Here is an 18,418-nt window from a genome sequence, read left to right as displayed (position 1 = left end):
CTTTTAGAAGAAAACAAACATAACCCCAGGTATTTATTCAATACAGTGGCTAAGTTAACGAAAAATAAAGCCTCAACAAGTGTTGACATTTCCCAACACCACAGCAGTAATGACTTTATGAACTACTTTACTTCTAAAATTGATACTATTAGAGATAAAATTGCAACCATTCAGCCGTCAGCTACAGTATCACATCAGACAGTGCACTATAGACCCCCTGAGGAACAGTTCCACTCATTCTCTACTATAGGAGAGGAAGAATTGTATAAACTTGTTAAATCATCTAAACCAACAACATGTATGTTAGACCCTAAACCATCTAAGCTCCTAAAAGAGGTGCTTCCAGAAGTCATAGATCCTCTTCTGACTATTATTAATTCCTCATTGTCATTAGGATATGTCCCCAAAACCTTCAAACTGGCTGTTATTAAGCCTCTCATCAAAAAACCACAACTTGACCCCAAAGAACTAGTTAATTATAGACCAATCTCGGATCTCCCTTTTCTGTCCAAGATACTAGAAAAGGTGGTATCCTCACAATTATATTCCTTCTTAGAGAAAAATGGTATATGTGAGGATTTCCAGTCAGGATTTAGACCGTATCATAGTACTGAGACTGCTCTCCTTAGAGTTACAAATGATCTGCTCTTATCATCTGATCGTGGGCTATCTCTCTATTAGTTTTATTGGATCTTAGTGCTGCGTTTGACACAATTGACCACAACATTCTTTTGCATAGACTTGAACACTTTGTTGGCATCAGTGGAAGTGCATTAGCATGGTTTAAATCGTACTTATATGACCGCCATCAGTTCGTAGCAGTGAATGAAGATGTATCCTATCGATCACAAGTGCAGTATGGAGTACCTCAAGGCTCAGTACTAGGGCCGCTACTCTTCACGCTTTATATGTTACCCTTGGGAGATATCATCAGGAAACATGGTGTTAGCTTTCACTGTTATGCTGATGATACTCAGCTCTATATTTCTTCGCAGAAATTTCTTCGCATTTGAATGAGCTCCTTTTACATTATAATCCTCTATAATCCTCCCGGAAACACTTCCCATAACACCCTATGTACTTGCTACATCATTAGAAGAATGGCATCTACGCTAATATTTGTCTGTTTCTCTCTTGTTCCGAGGTCACCGTGGCCACCAGATCCAGTCTGTGTCCAGATCAGAGGGTCACTGCAGTCACCCGGATCCAGTACGTATCCAGACCAGATGGTGGATCAGCACCTAGAAAGGACCTCTACATCCCTGAAAGACAGCGGAGACCAGGACAACTAGAGCCCCAGATACAGATCCCCTGTAAAGACTTTGTCTCAGAGGACTACCAGGACAAGACCACAGGAAACAGATGATTCTTCTGCACAATCTGACTTTGCTGCAGCCTGGAATTGAACTACTGGTTTCGTCTGGTCAGAGGAGAACTGGCCCCCCAACTGAGCCTGGTTTCTCCCAAGGTTTTTTTCTCCATTCTGTCACCGATGGAGTTTCGGTTCCTTGCCGCTGTCGCCTCTGGCTTGCTTAGTTGGGGACACTTCATCTACAGCGATATCGTTGATTTGATTGCAGATAAATGCACAGACACTATTTAACTGAACAGAGATGACATAACTGAATCCAATGATGAACTGCCTTTAACAATCATTTTTGCATTATTGACACTGTTTTCCTAATGAATGTTGTTCAGTTAGAAAACAGTCAGGTAAAAAACAAATATTTCCCCCCACATACCTTTCATACTTCTACATACGTGATTACAAAAACCTTCTGCTCATTTTGTCACTTTTTTTTTTTTTTTATATTATCTTTTATTGGAAAAGCATGTTGGGCACATGAAGTACATTACATTGCTTTACCATTTTGAACTTTTTAACACAAGAACAACAGAACTCAAGTGCGAGTGGCGGGGAAAACAAATTACATCCATACTATTTATGTTGTTCATTTAAACTTTTTTAAATCATTGTACAATTAGTAAGAAGCAGCAGTGTTTACAGAAATTCAGATCTAACCGGTTTAACATATTCCGTCCACTTGGACCACATCTTATAGAAAGTGTCCCTCTGCACTTTGAGTGAAAAGGACAGTTTTTCCATTATGAAGATCTCGTAAACAATGTTTATCCAGTCCTCAGTTGTTGGTGGTTCTGGTTTAAGCCATCTCCTTGTTAAAGCCTTTTTACTTGCTGCCAATAAGATGTACAGAAGTTTCTTGTCCTTCGAGTCCAGTTTATCCGATGATATATTACTGAGATATAGGGTATCAAAAGCAAATGGAAAAACAAATGCAAAAATATTCTGTATATGCTCATGAATTCTGGACCAATACTGAGAGATAACTTTGCAGTCCCAAAAAATGTGGAAATGGTTAGCACCACCCCCCCCCACATCTCCAACAAGCATCTCCAATGCCCCAATATCTCTTCTGTACAGGGGTGATGAAAAATCTCATTATATTTTTCCAACAAAATTCACGCCATACATTAGATCCAGTTGTAACCCATTGTATCTTGCATATTTGTTCCCAACATTCCTCAGTGATTATCAAATTACCCTCTTTTTCCCCACTTCTCTTTAACATAATGAGTGTTGTCTTTTTTACACCGCAGGATGCTATTGTATAACCTAGATATAATTTTATTGTGTGCTCCTGAGTTTGTAGTTAATGATATAAATGTACCCACAAATCCTAGGTCGTTTAAGTTCACTTTCAGTTCCTGATTAAAGTAGTGCCTGATCTGAAGATACCTAAAGAAGTCAGCAGAGTCTAGACCATGTTTTCTTTGCAGGGATTCAAAAGATGGGAATGCCCCCTTGTGGACAAATGAGTGATAATCAGTCAATTCTTTTAGAATCCAGTTCTTAAACCTGTCATCATGCTGATTCGGGGTAAAATCTGAATCGTATGCACACCATTTTAGGATTTTTGAAGTGTCTTCCAGACCACAAATCTTAATTGTTTGATTCCAAGCTGTTATCATTACATAAGAAATGGGTTTGTCTGATAAATTAGTCTTATTCTGCAGTTTGATATCTGCTAATAAAGCTTCGACTGGTATTGTTTCAATAGTTGTCCCCTCAACATCCTTCCATCCTGCGGTGTAATATGAAGAACATAAACAAATTAATGGTCTTAACTGTGCCGCACAATAATATTCTCGAAGACATGGGAGACCACGACCTCCTTTATCTTTCTTCAATTGTAAGGTTTTATACTTAACCCTGGATTTTTTCCCTTTCCAAATATATTTTGACAGCATTCTATCCCATTCTGCAAATTGTTTTTGAGGTATGAAAATTGGTAAACACTGGAATAAGTAGAGCATTCGGGGGAGAATATTTAATCTTATTGAATCAATCCTAGAATGTAAGTCCAAAAAAGGAATTGTATTCCATCTTCGAATATCCGATTCTATTGCTATATTCAGAGGGCCATAATTAACTTCAAACATTTTAGTGAAGTCTCGGTGCAGTACCACCCCTAAATATCTGATACTGTCTGCCTCCCATTTCCATTTATACCTATCCTTGACTTCTTCTGGAGGGACATAGTTCAAAGTTAATACCTGTGTTTTATTTACATTAACCTTGTACCCTGAAAAAGAGCCATATTCTAGTAGTAGTTTAATGATTTTAGGAACAACCGGCGTGGGGTAAGATATAGTTAATAGTAAATCATCAGCAAAAAGTGCCAATTTTTGCTCCCCTCCTACTGTTCCTACTCCAGTTATGTCCTCTCTCTGCCTGATCCACTGGCTTAAAGGTTCGATAAACAAGGCGAAGAGGAGAGGCGAGATGCAACACCCTTGTCGAGTCCCGCGCTCCAATATGAATGACTCAGTGAGGTCTCCATTAATTTTGATCCTCGCAGTTGGGTTATTGTATAACCCTGAGATAACCTCAATTACAGATTTATCAAAACCAAATTTTTCAAGCACCTTATATAAAAAGGAACACCTCACTGAATCAAAAGCTTTTTCGGCGTCCAAACTCAAAACTAAGGTCTCTAATTTTTGCTTGTCCACCCACCTCATTATGTGTAAAACCCTCCTAATGTTGTCTTGAGTCTGTCTGTGTTTAATGAAACCCGTCTGATCCTTATGTATTAATCCTGGTAAAATAGTTTCTAATCTTCTTGACATAATAGAGGTGAACAACTTATAGTCTATATTCAGAACACTAATTGGGCGATAGTTACTACACTGCAATCTATCCTTTCCTTCTTTTGGGATGATAGAGATTATTGCTTCCCTCCATGATGTTGGGACTATCTTATTTGCCATCACCCAATTAAATGTTTTCAGCAACGTTGGGACCAGAAAAACCTGCATTGTTTTGTACCACTCCGGACCGAATCCATCTGCCCCTGCCATCTTCCCTCCCTTTAATCTTTTAATTGCTAATTGGATTTCTTCTTTAGTTATTGTAGATAATAACTTTTTATTTTGTACCTCCGTCACTGTTGGTAACTCAAGTTCAGACAAAAAGCTATTGATGTCCTGGTTGTTGTCTATATGAGGTTGAGAATATAATGTCTTATAGTAATCAAGAAAGCATTGTTGAATTTTTTCCTGGTCAATTTCTATTTGATCATTTAGGGGATTCTTAATTTTATGAATGGATCTCTCTGCTTGCTGTTTCCTAAGCTTATAGGAAAGGAGTTTCAGTGATTTCCCCCCCTACCTCATAATAATGTTGCTTTATAAACATGAGTTTTTTCTGTACCTCTATTGTGTTCAAATCATCTATTTCTTTTTTCAATTTTATTATATCCGATTTAGTATTACCATTATGAGACCTTGAATGTTGGCGTTGCAGATCTAATAACTTTTCTTCTAAGTGCCGGAGTTTTTGCTGACCTATTTTTTTCAGGTGGGAGGAAATACCAATTATTTTCCCCCTAATCACTGCCTTAAGTGCGTCCCATATTATTCCCGGTGACATATCGTCCTTATCGTTATATTCTAAATACTCCTCTATTTCTTTCTTCAAACGCTCTTTGATATCAGGGTAATTTAGAATGTTTGTGTTCAACCTCCATAGGGTAGATCTAATCTTTCTGTTCAGGCAGATGTTAGCATAAACTGGGTTGTGATCTGATATAGTACAGGGACCTATTTCACAATTTTTTAACCTAAAGAGATCATTTCTGAACATGAAGATATAGTCTAACCTTGAATAGACATTGTGTGCGCAGGAATAGTGGGTATATTCCCTATCCGTTGAATGACAATCTCTCCACACATCAACTAATCCTATTTCGTCCATAAGATGTACCATTTTTCCTCCGATATTTCTCGCATCACCTTTCCCATTCGAAGAATCCAATTTAGCATTTAATGTGAGGTTTAGATCCCCCCCGCATAGTAAAATTCCCTGACTCCTTGTTGTTGTTAATTCTAGGATCTGTTTATACAAGGACCAATTGCTTCCTGGGGGAATATACACATTTAAGAGACTCAGAATAATACCATCAATCTTACCAGTTGCCATTATATATCTACCCTCCTTATCCTTATATTCTGATAAATGTTCATAATTTAGAGCGCCGTGCACCAGGATCGCCACACCTCTTCGCCTTCCCGAACTGTGAGAAGAATAGAAAACATGCTTAAAACCAAGTTTGTTCAATTTTTTATGCTCGCTATCAGACAGATGTGTTTCTTGCATAAAAACAATCTGAGCTTTATCTCTTTTGAATTTAGATAAGGCTTTCCACCTTTTTACCGGATTATGTAAGCCATTAATATTGATTGATACCATTTTCACTGACCTGCTATTCATCTAAATTATAAGTCAAGTACGCGCGTTTTAATAGGCTCCCCGCACACCCATGTAAACATTGAACATGAAACACGTGAACAAAAGGCATGAAAACAAAAAACAAACAAAAATCAAACTGAAGTAGTTCTAACTTCCAAGGTAGGGGTCCCTGAAATGGACCCTGCTTCGCCTTTAAAGGCAACTTCTTCATCAGTCAATGGAGGAGACCCTTAATGGCTGAGGCCTCACAGAGAAGAGCACCCTCCAAAAAAAAAAACCTTACTTATCCACTTTTTACACACCATTAAACTAAGTAATAGTTTTTTTTTTTTGCTTTTGATTAAAGAGAACAACAAAGTGGGTAGACCTCAATTTCCCGAAGGCGTAGGTGAGGTCCTCTTGAAGGCTCTGAGCTTTTCTTTGTAAATGGGGTCTCGCCTCTTGTTCGTTGCGCTGCTCCCCGCTCCTCTACCAACTCTGGTCCAGGTCAGCTGCTTCAGTTGCTCCAACGCTGTTTCTGGCGATCCGATGACCTTCACCGCATAGCCTCTCCTGGACATATCTGCCGTAGCTTCCGCCACTGTGTTGTAAATTTTAGTTTCTTCAGTGTATTTCACCTTCAGCCTAGCTGGAAAGAGAGTCTGAAAGGGGATCTGCTGCTCTTTCAGAATCTTGCGCACCTCCGCATATTCTCTTCGTCTCTTTAGGATGAGAGGAGGATAGTCATGGTCTAAACTTACTTGTTTGCCATTCCATGTGAATCCTTTTTTCTGCCATGCCTTGCGGAGCAAAAGTTCTTTGGTCTTAAAGCTGAGGAATTTCACAATAATCGAGCGCGGGGGTGCATCGTCCGGCGGTGGTGGACCTAGAGAGCGATGCGCCCGTTCGATGCTTATGTCAAGCTCATCCTGGGACAGCCCCAAACCGTCACGCAGCAGCTTCTCCACAAAATCACTCATTGTTGGAGAGTCCCGCTCTGCTGTCTCGGGTATACCATAGATGCGGACGTTTTCTCTTCTTGTACGGCTCTCCAAGTCCATTAATTTATCCTCCATCCTTATTTGTAACTTTATTATTTCCGTCATGACATCCTCCGTGTTCTGAATCCTCTCCTCCGTCTTCTCAATCCGCCCTTCAGCCTCGTCCATTCTCGCGCTCATCTTAGACATTTCTTCCTTAATTTCCGCCAAACTCACGCTGTTTTCTTGGCGAAAGTCCCTCAATTCCTGAAGTACCACGTCTATGCTTGCCATATCGTCCCACTGAGCAGTAACAGTCCACCAGTATACGGCCTCGTGTCGAGCGGTGAATCACATTAACGTTAGCAGGGAAGCTAGCGCTATTTTCAGGTTTAAGCACCCACTATGTTGCTCCGTCAATACGTTAGTTTAGGTGTATTTCGCTTACCCCCTCACTTCTCTTCCTCCAGGAATTAAATTGCGTTGTCTTAACGGGGTAGAGTTTTACATTTCGTAGGTTTCCTTGGGAGCCCGTTCATAGTGCTGCCATCACGATGACGTTCAAACCGGAAGTCCATTTTATCACTTTTAATACCTAAACGTGCTGGCTGGAAGTAATGGATACTCTGGGATATTTTCTCTAAAGCCTGATAGCATCAAACTCACACTTAACAAACTCTTCAGTGTTAAGTTTTGGCTGAGCTCCCTCACAGAGCCTGAGACTCTTATTCAGAATTTCCTTGTTGAATTGGAAAATTTCTCCATGTGGAACATGGAATGCCACTCCGATGTTATCCCACATATACTCTTCTGTCTTTTACAGGTATCCGAATGGCTTTCATGTTACGAGACAGCCTGAAACGGTGTGTTTTACTCATTGCCTGTGGACGCCAGATAATGATTTTTTCATGGAACCCACACGCTGCATCCTGGGTATCCTCGAGCAGGGGATACTTCGAGAACAGCTTACGTGCACGAGGCGACTGAATCACAATAGAATACATCACTTCCTGCTTGTTAACAACAGTCTCAAAAATGCGAATGTTGGGCTTCTGGCCTGCACAGAACTGCTGTTTGTAACTTCTTAACAACTCATGGATTGACATGCTGCAATGGAAGTTCCCCATGCGAGAAGATGACAAAAAGACAGGGGAAGTGGTGAACTTGTACAGGAAAGATTTTTCTGTGTCAGTGTCAGTCAAGATGAAATCACTTCTGAAATGGGAGTGTGATGACTTGTTGCATTGTAAGAATGTAAATGTTGTACATTTTATCATATTAGCATTCTCAAATTGATATGTAATATTTTTATCAAATTCTCAAGGCAACTCTTGAATGTCAACAACATGAACAAATTTATTTTTAAAATTGAAAAAGACCTGAAGATCTGAATTATTACAGTCAAGCATGTTCAGAAATAGCCTATTTTTCACCATCGTTTTCGTGAAGTCTGTAAAGTATTTGTTACGATATTTGTGATCTATCTCTTCTTGAAATGGCCGAGATTGCTATTCATTTACATGCTGTCAAAACTGCAGTCCTTTAGTCACTGAGGTTATTATCTTCACTGGATTTCTGTATTTTTTACAAGTCATGTTGCTCGAGCACCCACAAGAAAGCTGCTTAATTAGGCTAATAAAATCAACCATTATTTGCCTCAATTAATGTGCAATAAAAGGCTGGAAAGTAACCAATCTCAGAACAGTCTTTTATATATATAGACAGAACTACAAAACGTACAATTAAACAAACTGTTATGTTTGAATACCTGAGCTGACGCAAAAAGTTAATTGAAATGTTTGCGCTATGTAAAGTAGCCTACCAGGCAGTTTGAGCATTTTCATATTTAATTTGTAAAAAATACGGTGATTCTCGAACTCATTCTTGTTAAGTAAGGCCGCTGTTGTCACCGAAAAAAAAAATCACCTTGCAAGAGCCAATCTGGAAACAAATGCTCGCGCGCACTTTTTCCTTCTACCGTTATCTCACACGCTCACGGTTGAGCATTGTAACATCTCCAGTGCCTGCTGGAAATACAATTATCATAGCCCACAACAGCAAATGGCTTAATATTTTTACCTTATTCAGTTTTTGATCAGCATTAACTTAATATCGTACTTACATGAGGTAAAAAGCTGCTTTGGTAATTATTAACCTTACTAAATCCTCACAAGAAATAAAATAAAATATTATTATTATTATTTTATATATATATATATATATATATATATATATATATATATATATATATATATATATATATATATATATATATATATATATATATATAAAAATAATAGTAGGGTAGTTGGTGTCGATGTTCAGGAAGTTGACAAAAATGTTTGCATTTGTAGCCTACCTAACAGCCAATAACATTCAGATATTCATGCTAAGGATTAAATTAATTTATCTCAGCTAAAAACTTACTATTAGATGTACAATAATATAGTTGTGTTATTTAAAGAAAGATTAAATAATTTAAGTTATTTGACGTAATAAGAAATGGGCTGGTAGTAGACTGTTTCTGTGGAAATCAAAACTGAGGACATGCCTAACATACTAAACATGTCCAAAAGCAAGGAAAAAAGGTAACAAAAGTTTCACTAAAGAATTTGGAGAGCATTTCTTTTTCTCATGGCTGCGTGACAGCATACATTCTTGTAAATTTTAAACAACCTTATTTCCAGTCCATGTTCATTTAAAATAAATAAACAAATCATCAACTAAAAAAACAAAAACTTGAAATATTGCTTCTAATAACAATTTACACATTCTGTATTAGGCCTACAAGGTGCTACTATATAATAGTAATCACGATTTTTGAAATAGGCTCTTTCATAGAGTTTTAATAATTTATGCCAATTACTAGATCTACCATCTTTAAATAGGCCTACATGAATTCTTTTCTGTGTAGTAAAAATTAAACAGGCTTTATAAAAAAATAAATATTATCATTCACTTACCAACTGGCTGATATCCTGTTTCTTTGTCTTGTACATTCAGAGTCAAAGCAAACCATGAACAATTCATGTAGAAAAGGGTTTCTTCAAGAGTCGTAATGATGTAACTTCAAAATAAAAGCCATATGCATGAACAAAGAAAATGAGTGGCTAAATAGTTTGCTGTCATTTCTGGCAAACACATTTTTTTTTCAAATAAGTAATGTTCTGGTTCCTGTGTTAACTTATCTCAAGAGTGTAAAATGAATGAAGAGTAATTTCAGTTTTGAATTCACTGCCATTTTATATTAATTTTCAATGCTATGCAGGCACTTTTCTCACTTTGTCTGTTTCTTATTACTACTACCCCAACACAAAATATAGTAGAGTGTTTTAAAAAAAAAAGTTTTGTTTTATTTTTCTTACATGTATATGAACCTCTTCTTTTTATAACAGTCTGCAAACGTCTGGGGACTGAGGAGACAAGCTGCTCAAGTTGAAGAATGTTGTCCCACTCTTGTCTAATACAGGTCTTCTTTCTTAGGTCTTCTTTGTTGCATCTTCCTCTCTATGATGCGCCAAATGTATTCTATGGGTGAAAGATCTGGACTGCATGCTGGCCATTTAAGTACCCGGATCCTTCTTCTACGCAGCCATGATGTTGTACTTTCAGTATGTAGTCTGGCATTGTCATGTTGGAAAATGCAAGGTCTTCCCTGAAAGAGACGATGTCTGGATGGGAGCATATGTTGTTCTAGAACTTGGAAATACCTTTCAGCATTGATGGTGCCTTTACAGATGTGTAAGCTGCCCGTGCCACACGCACTCATGCAACCCCGTACCATCAGAGATGCAGGCTTCTGAACTGAGTGCTGATGACAACTTTGGTTGTCCTTGTCCTGTTTAGTCCGGATGACATGGCGTCCCAGTTTTCCAAAAAAGAACTTCAAATTTTGATTTGTCTGACCACAGAACAGTTTTCCACTTTGCCACAGTCCATTTTAAATGAGCCTTGGTCCAGAGAAAACGCCTGTGCTTCTGGATCATGTTTAGATATGGCTTCTTTTTTGACCTATAGAGTTTTAGCCAGGAATGGCGAATGGCACGGAGGATTGTATTTCTGAGCCCAATTTTTCTCTAAGAAACTTCTTTCTGATATTGCTCCACTATTTTTCGCCGCAGCATTTGGGGAATAGGTGATCCTCTGCCCATCTTGACTTCTGAGAGACACTGCCAACCTGAGAGGCTCTTTTTATACCCAATCATGTTGCCTATTGACCTAATAAGTTGCAAATTAGTCCTCCAGCTGTTCCTTATATGTACATTTAACTTTTCCGCCTCTTATTGCTACCTGTCCTAACTTTTTTGCAATGTGTAGCTCTCATGAAATCCAGAATGAGCCAATATTTGGCATGACATTTCAAAATGTCTCACTTTCAACATTTGATATTCTATTGTGAATAAAATTTCGAAGTTTATAAGATTTGTAAATTATTCCATTCCTTTTTTACTCACAATTTGTACAGTGTCCCAACTTTTTTGAAATGAGGTTTGTATATATTACATTTGTAGAAGTAGTCTTATGAGAGCCAGAAACACTATGAAGGCTGTAAGGGACTGAGAGCCATAAGTTGCAAACTATCATTTATTAAACTTTACTGTTGGACAGTCCTGGGGAATGAAAGTTTTTTTGTTTTAGTTTTTTAACAGACTGACTTACAGTATCCTAACAGCTTTAAAAGACCTTTGATGCAGTCTCTTGTCAGTAAAGGTGTGAACTAATTGGTCCTTACAATTAGAACAACAAATGGGCAGTATTCCTCAGAAAATCTAAAAATGGACAATGTGTCCTGTGAGGGGTAGCTTTAGGTGTAGGGTAGCTGTAACAGTGCAGGTGAGGTGCATTTCGAAAGAATCCCCGTTTCCTCCCTTCTCTTTTCATGTTATGCCTTTACCCCTAGATGGGGCGTAAAAGAGCATTGGTCTCGTAAACCAGGGGTTGTGAGTTCGATCCTCGTCTGAATAAAGCCTAAAAGACATTTTAAGCAAGACGAATCTAAAAATGCACAATGTTTCCTGTGAGGAATTTGAAGACAATATGACTGTAAATACAATAAAATAGTTGCAAATATGGAAAAGACAATCATACAGGAGACAGGCACTCTGAAGCATTATGTCAACGCTTATCTATAAGATTATACTGTATGTGTTTTAAATTGTGTACTTATGCACTATTCTATACCATTTTGTGGTATAAATAGTGTGACTGTGTTCACACTAAAAATTCCAAACTGAAACTTACCAAAAAACAAAAAAAAACAAATCCAAACTGAAACTTACAAAAAAAAAAAAAAATTCCAAACTGAAACTTACCCCCCAAAAAAACTGTGTGTAGAATAATGGACACTTCATGCATTCTGTCGCAGCTAGGGTTAGCCCATATAGCCCTAACAGTCTTTCTGTTTGTGTCTGTAAAGGGGTTTAGTAATTTGTCCATACAATTAAAACAACAAAGGGACAGTGTTCCTCAGAATGTTAGAGTATCCATATTAGATTAGTTTGATAACTACTCATCTTGTGTATTGCAGAATCTCCAAGTATCTATTGTTTGTAACATTTGTTTTCAGACTTAAAGGTCTGTCCCATAGACAGAACTTTGTGTTATGATTATTTGAAGGCTGACATGCTAACAGTCTCTTCTGTGGAACTGTGCTACACTACACACACAAAAAAAAAAAATTTTGTCAAGCTTGCTTATTTTGTTTATTAGAAGATATTGAAAACACTGGTGATACAGTGTGGTCCAGGCAGAAGGACAATAATGATGCATGTCAGAGATAGATCAAACTCATTTAAGGAATAACAAATGACTTTCATACTGGTGACCAAACCTGAGAACCCATACAACCCTGGTGTCCGGTTGGCAGATATACGTCTTAGGAGAAGTATGTTGCGTGTGACCTTTAATCACTAGTCATGTAAATAACTTTCAGAGAGATGCTTTACCAACTTTGTAAAGCATGTACATCTGTTAAACGTACAGTATGGGATTTTTGGCCACCAGGGGTCACTCAATCAAAATAATAACAAAAGACGTACTTTGATGACGTCGGGAAAGAGCGTGGGCTCATGGGAGTTGTTGTTCATTGGAACACGCGCTCTGTCGCTCCCCACATTCCTCACTCATTCTATTTTGACTATCACGTCTTTTCGAACGGAGATATATATGAACAGTGTTGGGGAGTAACTCCTTACATGTAACGGCGTTACGTAATTTAATTACAAAACTATTGTAACTGTAATTAGTTACAGTTACTAAGAAAAAATGAGTAATTAAATTACAGTTACTTATGAAATTTTTTACGATTACAAAGGGGATTACATTTGAATATTTACCCACATCCACATCAGAGGTGGGTAGAGTACCCAAAAACTGTACTCAAGTAAAAGTAAAAGTACTTCTAGAAATATTTACTCAAGTAAAAGTAAAAGTACTAGTCTTGAATAGTTACTTGAGTAAGAGTAAAAGAGTATCGGATAAAAAATCTACTCAAGTAGTTAGTTACTAGTTACTTTGGGTCATATATACTGAGCCTATTTTTATTTAGATATATAGATAAAATGTATGTAATGTATGTGTGCGTGTATAAATGTATATATTTCATCAGCCTTTACTCCAATTTATGTAATTTATTATAAAACCCTGTCTGTTTACTTAAAGGAATAGTTCGCCTAAAAATGATATTCAAGCCATGATTTACTCACCCTCAAGCCATTCGAGATGCATATGTCAATCTTTTTTCAGACGAACACATTTTCAGTTATTTTAGAAAATGTTTTAGATCTTTCAGTGGTTATAATGTGTAGCTATGGGGCTCACCTCTTTGAAGTTCCGAAATGTGCATGCATCCTTCTCAAAAGTAATCCATCCGGCTCCAGGGGGGTAAACGAAGGCCTCTTGATGGTAATCCGTGCGGTTTTGTCGTAAAAATATACATATTTTAAACTTTATAAACGAAAATATCTGGCTTCCGGCCACGGTCGACGCGCGTTCATGGGAGAAGGATGTCGGCGTATGACGTATGGCGTATCGTAGGAAGTGTCGTGACGTAGAACGAACGCGCCAGCGCAGCCAGAGAGCAGAGCAAAACAAAACTCCACTCGGGATTTCCGTGAAGAGTTATTTGATTTAGCTATACTTAAGTTTTTTATTAGGCTTAAAATGGTTCGGGCCTGCATCTACCCTGGATGCTTAAACATATGTAAAACTGTAAGGTTACGCGCGCGGGCATCAAAGGAAGATGCACCAGTAGCATTTCACCGATTCCCAGTACATGATTCTGAGCGATTGCAGTTATGGCTGCTCGCTATTGGTTGGGATATAAATACACCAAAGGAAAAACTCTTGCAATATTGGATGTGCAGTGAACATTTCAGTCCAGACGATTACGAGGCAAAGATTGGAAAAACAAAACCACTTCTGAAATCGTCAGCCGTGCCTGTACCTGTGCTGCTTTTCCCGCAAAATCCGGTATGTATTGAGTACTCTGTACTGTAGTGTGTATTATTTTGTGTATTGATTGTGATGCTACATGTAAGGGATAATGTATATGCAGCAGGTTGTTATATAAGTCCATACAGTCTTGTATCACACATTAGGGACTTATTTCACGATTACAATCGTCTGTCTGTACATTACATCATAATAAGTAAGTTAAGGGACATTAAACATTTTATTTCCTAATTTTACCGAATACTAATTAAGTTCTAGTTAACGTTTTAAGATAAGACATGACGTTAAAATATCATGGACACACTTTTCTGTTGTATAAATATTTAATTTTTCTTTTAAAATGTAATCATGTACAATCTATTGTTGTAGGAAGCACAGGGGGATCCTGATGTTTCTACTCAGTCAAGTCTCTGTTACACAGTTACACAAAAGGATCAGGAGACAGTTGTCCTGGGTGCATCAGCATTTTTTGAAGGTGTTCCACAGTCAACTCCAGTCAAACATAGCAGCAAAGAAGAGAATGAAGGAGTTGTGGCAGGACTCAAATTGATGCTTAAAAGTCCAGAATCAATTCCAAGAAGGACAGGTCCATCAACATCTGGGACATACATTGCCTTCCCCCCAATACGTTTCTATCAGTCAGTAAGTACTCATATGCGTTTTGTCACGCAATGTTTTGCCCAGTTGTCGTGTTGTTTGGATTATGTTGTCAAACAGTGGTTTACATAATTACTTTTAGTTAAATTACTTTCACTTTAACCTCTACATGTACAACCCGAATTCCGGAAAAGTTGGGACGTTTTTTAAATTTGAATAAAATGAAAACTAAAAGACTTTCAAATCACATGAGCCAATATTTTATTCACAATAGAACATAGATAACATAGCAAATGTTTAAACTGAGAAAGTTTACAATTTTATGCACAAAATGAGCTCATTTCAATTTTGATTTCTGCTACAGGTCTCAAAATAGTTGGGACGGGGCATGTTTACCATGGTGTAGCATCTCCTTTTCTTTTCAAAACAGTTTGAAGACGTCTGGGCATTGAGGCTATGAGTTGCTGGAGTTTTGCTGTTGGAATTTGGTCCCATTCTTGCCTTATATAGATTTTCAGCTGCTGAAGAGTTCATGGTCGTCTTTGACGTATTTTTCGTTTAATGATGCGCCAAATGTTCTCTATAGGTGAAAGATCTGGACTGCAGGCAGGCCAGGTTAGCACCCGGACTCTTCTACGACGAAGCCATGCTGTTGTTATAGCTGCAGTATGTGGTTTTGCATTGTCCTGCTGAAATAAACAAGAACTTCCCTGAAATAGACGTTGTTTGGAGGGAAGCATATGTTGCTCTAAAACCTTTATATACCTTTCAGCATTCACAGAGCCTTCCAAAACATGCAAGCTGCCCATACCGTATGCACTTATGCACCCCCATACCATCAGAGATGCTGGCTTTTGAACTGAACGCTGATAACATGCTGGAAGGTCTCCCTCCTCTTTAGCCCGGAGGACACGGCGTCCGTGATTTCCAACAAGAATGTCAAATTTGGACTCGTCTGACCATAAAACACTATTCCACTTTGAAATAGTCCATTTTAAATGAGCCTTGGCCCACAGGACACGACGGCGCTTCTGGACCATGTTCACATATGGCTTCCTTTTTGCATGATAGAGCTTTAGTTGGCATCTGCTGATGGCACGGCGGATTGTGTTTACCGACAGTGGTTTCTGAAAGTATTCCTGGGCCCATTTAGTAATGTCATTGACACAATCATGCCGATGAGTGATGCAGTGTCGTCTGAGAGCCCGAAGACCACGGGCATCCAATAAAGGTCTCCGGCCTTGTCCCTTACGCACAGAGATTTCTCCAGTTTCTCTGAATCTTTTGATGATCTTATGCACTGTAGATGATGAGATTTGCAAAGCCTTTGCAATTTGACGTTGAGGAACAAAGTTTTCCACAATTTTTTTACGCAGTCTTTCACAGATTGGAGAGCCTCTGCCCATCTTTACTTCTGAGAGACTCTGCTTCTCTAAGACAAAGCTTTTATAGCTAATCATGTTACAGACCTGATATCAATTAACTTAATTAATCACTAGATGTTCTCCCAGCTGAATCTTTTCAAAACTGCTTGCTTTTTTAGCCATTTGTTGCCCCCGTGCCAACTTTTTTGAGACCTGTAGCACGCATTAAATTTTAAATGAGCTAATTAAGTGGATAAAAGTGTATAATTTCTCAGTTTAAACATTTGCTACGTTATCTATGTTCTATTGTGAATAAAATATTGGCTCATGTGATTTGAAATTCCTTTAGTTTTCATTTTATTAAAATTTAAAAAACGTCCCAACTTTTCCGGAATTCGGGTTGTATGTAAACATGTACTATTGCATTATGAATTGTTTTAGGAAACACCAAGGGATCCTGCTGTACAGGCTCAGCCAAATCTGCTTTGCACATCACCTGAAAAAGATCAGGAGAAAGTTGTCCTGGATATATCAGCACTAGAGGGTGTTCCACAGTCAACTCCAGTTAAACATAGAAGCAAAGAAGAGAATCAAGGAATTATGGCTGGAATCAAGTTCACGCTTATAAGTCCAGAATCATTTGACAGAAGGACAGGTCCATCAACATCTGGGACATACATAGCCTTACCCCCCATAAGTTTATATCAGTCGGTAAGTACTTAGTAAGTGTTTTATCATGCAAACATTTTTTTCAAGTTATGATAGTTATGTCAGTTGTGATATCTAAATATCTAAAAAAAAATTCTAATTATTACTAGAAAAATGTATCTATGTGTAGATTATAATAATGTGTGATTTTACACACTATTTTTATAATTAAAAATTGTGATTACAATTTACTGTCTGTCACATAGGATCAGACATCACAGACTGAACTACAATCTGAAGATTGTGATCTCGATATCAGCATGCTTTCAATGCAATGTCCATCAGACAAGGACTCAAGTTTTGTTCCTGCCAGCTCAACATCATCAACGTCAACTACAACTACAGAGGACGATAGAGAAAATGAGAAGTGGAAGGAAAGAAAATGGATCGTAAACGAATCAAATGTGATGAAGATGTTTAGAAGATGTCAGGATTGTGGAGCACTAATTACTGGAACCGAGAAAAAATCCAATGGGAGCCGTATCGAAGTGCTGTGGGAATGCGAGAACAAACATCAGGGCCATTGGAGTTCATGTGAAGATGTTCGGGGAATGCCTTTAAACAATCTTCTGGTTTCTGCAAGTGTCCTATTCAGTGGTGCAACTTATGTCAACATTGCTGATTGGGCTGCACTGCTGAACTTACAGGTGCCAAAGAAAACCGCTTTCTATTCAATGCAGTCTTCATACCTCATTCCTGCAGTTGATGCTACTTACAAAGAAAAACAAGCTGGGATTCTGAACGATTTACAGCTTCAAAATGCATTACAGAATGAGGTGCATTTATCTGGGGATGGGAGATCAGACAGGTAAATGAGACACCTTTCTTACAATAATTAAAAGAAATATGAAAAACAAAAAGTTTATTGTTTCATCTTATGTCCTACCTGCTACAGCCCTGGTTTTTCAGCAAAATATAACACATACAGCCTTATGGATGACACAACGGATACAATTGTACACTTTGAGTTGGTGCAGTTGAGTGTACATGTTGATATATACAGTATAAAATTATGCAAAGTTTTAATTAGTAAACACCACAAATGGTAATATACTTTGTAAAGTAATGTACAAACATACAGAATATTATACTTATTACACCCTAAATGAAAACACTATAAAGAAAGACAAAACCTGTTTATACTTAATATAAAGAATATATTTGTTGTGTCTTAAATTTTTTTAGGTGACAGAAGCATCTAGCTCAGCGGCCATGGAGCCCATTGGGTTTAAAAGAGGCCTAAATCAAATTTTGGAGAAAGGCATCAAAGTAGATGTGTTGACCACTGACAGATCACCATCCATAAGAAAGATCATGCGGGAGGATTATCCATTAATTCACCATGAGTTTGACATTTGGCATGTGGTGAAGGGTAAGAAATTGTGTCAGATCAAATTTAAATCTGTAAATGAACTACACTGTTTTTAATTTTCAAAATTAGTTTGAATGTGAACCTTTACTCAAGGATTACTTTTAGTAATTAAAAAAGTACTTTGTATATATACATTCAATTATATTTTGTGTAATTACCGTATCAATAATGTTTTCTCAGGGTTGCTAAAGAA

Source organism: Carassius carassius, chromosome 15 (genome assembly GCF_963082965.1).
Source record: "Carassius carassius chromosome 15, fCarCar2.1, whole genome shotgun sequence".
In the NCBI taxonomy this organism is placed as follows: domain Eukaryota; kingdom Metazoa; phylum Chordata; class Actinopteri; order Cypriniformes; family Cyprinidae; genus Carassius; species Carassius carassius.
This window is presented reverse-complemented; position numbering follows the sequence as displayed.